Raw genomic sequence first — 4,776 nt, forward strand, 5'->3', positions numbered from 1 at the left:
CGCTCCATCGCCAGATCTGTCTCCAATCGAGCACATATGGGACATCATCGGACGACAACTCGAGCGTCATCCACAAACGGCATCAACCGTCCCTTATTGATCGACTAAGTACAATAGGTATCCCTGACTGCAAATTTGTACCTCAGTCTGGTGATTCGACCTTTTGTGCTACCATTCATGACCATCATTCCTATTAATGTTTTGTGAAGGATAGCGCTCGCCCACACACCACTGTCGTGACCCAACATGCTCTACAGAATGTCGACATGTTGCCTCGGCTCGCTCCATCGCCAGATCTGTCTCCAATCGAGCACATATGGGACATCATCGGACGACAACTCGAGCGTCATCCACAAACGGCATCAACCGTCCCTTATTGATCGACTAAGTACAATAGGTATCCCTGACTGCAAATTTGTACCTCAGTCTGGTGATTCGACCTTTTGTGCTACCATTCATGACCATCATTCCTATTAATGTTTTGTGAAGGATAGCGTTCGCCCACACACCACTGTCGTGACCCAACATGCTCTACAGAATGTCGACATGTTGCCTCGGCTCGCTCCATCGCCAGATCTGTCTCCAATCGAGCACATATGGGACATCATCGGACGACAACTCGAGCGTCATCCACAAACGGCATCAACCGTCCCTTATTGATCGACTAAGTACAATAGGTATCCCTGACTGCAAATTTGTACCTCAGTCTGGTGATTCGACCTTTTGTGCTACCATTCATGACCATCATTCCTATTAATGTTTTGTGAAGGATAGCGTTCGCCCACACACCACTGTCGTGACCCAACATGCTCTACAGAATGTCGACATGTTGCCTCGGCTCGCTCCATCGCCAGATCTGTCTCCAATCGAGCACATATGGGACATCATCGGACGACAACTCGAGCGTCATCCACAAACGGCATCAACCGTCCCTTATTGATCGACTAAGTACAATAGGTATCCCTGACTGCAAATTTGTACCTCAGTCTGGTGATTCGACCTTTTGTGCTACCATTCATGACCATCATTCCTATTAATGTTTTGTGAAGGATAGCGCTCGCCCACACACCACTGTCGTGACCCAACATGCTCTACAGAATGTCGACATGTTGCCTCGGCTCGCTCCATCGCCAGATCTGTCTCCAATCGAGCACATATGGGACATCATCGGACGACAACTCGAGCGTCATCCACAAACGGCATCAACCGTCCCTTATTGATCGACTAAGTACAATAGGTATCCCTGACTGCAAATTTGTACCTCAGTCTGGTGATTCGACCTTTTGTGCTACCATTCATGACCATCATTCCTATTAATGTTTTGTGAAGGATAGCGTTCGCCCACACACCACTGTCGTGACCCAACATGCTCTACAGAATGTCGACATGTTGCCTCGGCTCGCTCCATCGCCAGATCTGTCTCCAATCGAGCACATATGGGACATCATCGGACGACAACTCGAGCGTCATCCACAAACGGCATCAACCGTCCCTTATTGATCGACTAAGTACAATAGGTATCCCTGACTGCAAATTTGTACCTCAGTCTGGTGATTCGACCTTTTGTGCTACCATTCATGACCATCATTCCTATTAATGTTTTGTGAAGGATAGCGTTCGCCCACACACCACTGTCGTGACCCAACATGCTCTACAGAATGTCGACATGTTGCCTCGGCTCGCTCCATCGCCAGATCTGTCTCCAATCGAGCACATATGGGACATCATCGGACGACAACTCGAGCGTCATCCACAAACGGCATCAACCGTCCCTTATTGATCGACTAAGTACAATAGGTATCCCTGACTGCAAATTTGTACCTCAGTCTGGTGATTCGACCTTTTGTGCTACCATTCATGACCATCATTCCTATTAATGTTTTGTGAAGGATAGCGTTCGCCCACACACCACTGTCGTGACCCAACATGCTCTACAGAATGTCGACATGTTGCCTCGGCTCGCTCCATCGCCAGATCTGTCTCCAATCGAGCACATATGGGACATCATCGGACGACAACTCGAGCGTCATCCACAAACGGCATCAACCGTCCCTTATTGATCGACTAAGTACAATAGGTATCCCTGACTGCAAATTTGTACCTCAGTCTGGTGATTCGACCTTTTGTGCTACCATTCATGACCATCATTCCTATTAATGTTTTGTGAAGGATAGCGTTCGCCCACACACCACTGTCGTGACCCAACATGCTCTACAGAATGTCGACATGTTGCCTCGGCTCGCTCCATCGCCAGATCTGTCTCCAATCGAGCACATATGGGACATCATCGGACGACAACTCGAGCGTCATCCACAAACGGCATCAACCGTCCCTTATTGATCGACTAAGTACAATAGGTATCCCTGACTGCAAATTTGTACCTCAGTCTGGTGATTCGACCTTTTGTGCTACCATTCATGACCATCATTCCTATTAATGTTTTGTGAAGGATAGCGTTCGCCCACACACCACTGTCGTGTCCCAACATGCTCTACAGAATGTCTACATGTTGCCTCGGCTCGCTCCATCGCCAGATCTGTCTCCAATAGAGCACATATGGGACATCATCAGACGACAACTCTAGCGTCATCCACAAAACGGCATCAACCGTCCCTTATTGATCGACTAAGTACAATAGGTATCCCTGACTGCAAATTTGTACCTCAGTCTGGTGATTCGACCTTTTGTGCTACCATTCATGACCAGCGTTCCTATTGATGTTTTGCAAAGGATAGCGCTCGCCCACACTCCGCTGTCGTAACCCAACATGCTCTACAGAATGTCGACAAGTTGCGTCGGCTCGCTCCATCGCCAGATCTGCCTCCAATCGAGCACATATTGGACATCATCGGACAACTCTAGCGTCATCCACAAACGGCATCAACCATCCCTTATTGAGCGACTAAGTACAATAGGCATCGAACTCCATCCCACAAACTGACATCCGGCTTCTGTACTACACGATGCATGCGCGTTGGCATGCTTGCCTTCAACATTCTGGCGGTTACGCCTGTTATTAATGTACAGGTATTTCACATTTGCAACTGATTATCTTGCACTTGGCATTAACCTGTGATCTCGCACTCTTAATCACTTAAATATGTTAGGTAGACAAATGTGTTCCCAAAATTTCATTTAGCACTCCGTCTTCAGGCCACAAGTGGCCCATCGGGACCATCCGATCGCCGTGTCATCCTCAGATGAGGATGTGGATAGGAGGGGCGTGTGGTCAGCACACCGCACTCCCTGTCGTTATGATGGTTTTCTTTGACCGGAGCCGCTACTATTCGGTCGAGTTGATCCTCAGTTGGCATCACGAGGCTGAGTGCACCCCGAAAAATGGCAACACCGCATGGCGGCCCGGATGGTCACCCATCCAAGCCCCTGCCACGCCCAACAGCGCTTAACTTCGGTGATCTGACGGGAACTGGTATATACACTGCGGCAAGGCCGTTGCCCTCAAAATTTCATTACTGGGTATTAATTATTTTTTCGTGTTGCGATTTTTTTTTTTCAGTGTATTTCGCTAGACGCGGCGCCAGACTACTCATCCAAAGATCACCCGAGTTTGAAATCTGCTCAGTCCTTAAGCTGAAGCTTAATTCTTCTTTCATCTCCGACAATTTTTGTTAAAGTGAAAAATGGCGAGTAAGACCACTGTTAGCCGGCAACGGTGGCTGAGAGGTTCTAGGCGCTTCAGTCCGGAACCGCGCGACTGCTACGGTCGCAGGTTCGAATCCTGCCTCGGGCATGAATGTATGTAATATCCTTAGGATAGTTAGGTTTAAGTAGTTCTAAGTTCTAGGGGACTGATAACCTCAGATTTTAAGTCCCATAGTGCTCAGAGCCATTTGAACCACTTGAAAACCACTGTTAACAGTCCATGTTAATCTGTAGGTTACTCAATAAGCAGCTAGATAAGTCAGTTCGGAAGCTGGAGGAAGTAGCTGTCGACCACCCCGAATAACATCATTCCTACTGGTGTTCTGATCAGCCTTCGGGTGGATTACAATTTTACCTTTTTATGGAGATTTTTGTATCGTATGTCAGTTATTGTCCGCAATGTGGCACTGAATCTTGCATTATAAGTAATCGGTGCCACATTTTGGATAATAATTGACTTGTGAGCTCCAGTCCGAAGAATTATTTGATATCACTCTCCTGGTAGAGCCGCACATTCTCGGGAACTGTAATGATAGTACTTTCAGCCCTTCACAGTACCAATACAGCAAGGCACGCTGGCTATGTTACCCATGTTGGCTAACATATTGCGTGAAACTACTGAAAAAGTTTCTACCCCTCTTCCGGAACCATTCGTTAGTCTTGCCTTTCTACACATACACCTCTAATGTGGTTGCACCTACTGCTCTGCGATCTGTATCGTCGAGATGCGCAAGCAACCTCACCTTGGTAAAGCCCGTGGTTCCATGAAAGGTGGCAGACAGTTGAAATATTAATATCAATAGGGCAAAATAAAATGCACTGCGGACGACTAGCTGTAGCAAGCAAAAAATATGCATGTAATTCATTAAATAAAGTTGACGATGAAGATGATAACTCTCGAAACAACTATATTTCAATTTTTCTTACTCACACAATTTTCAGCATATACTGTACACTTTTTAGCGGGTCTCTATTGCTATACATGAAATCACCGTAGTACTCCTTTGACAGTGTCATAGGGTACATAAACAAGAATTTGTCTTGGCCTTATGCATTTACTCCTGTTTACAAGTGCTGTTTTCGTATTTTATAACAGGTACTATTGTGAATTAC

The 4,776-nt window shown here is 46.7% G+C and overlaps 1 pseudogene; it reads right to left on the reverse strand.

The window, feature by feature from the left end:
- Positions 1–3,340: 3,340 nt before the first annotated feature.
- LOC126163629 (5S ribosomal RNA) lies at positions 3,341–3,458 on the reverse strand (annotated as a pseudogene).
- Between the last annotated feature and the right edge of the window lie 1,318 nt (positions 3,459–4,776).

This window comes from Schistocerca cancellata, chromosome 2, assembly GCF_023864275.1.
Source record: "Schistocerca cancellata isolate TAMUIC-IGC-003103 chromosome 2, iqSchCanc2.1, whole genome shotgun sequence".
NCBI classification, from domain to species: Eukaryota; Metazoa; Arthropoda; class Insecta; order Orthoptera; family Acrididae; genus Schistocerca; species Schistocerca cancellata.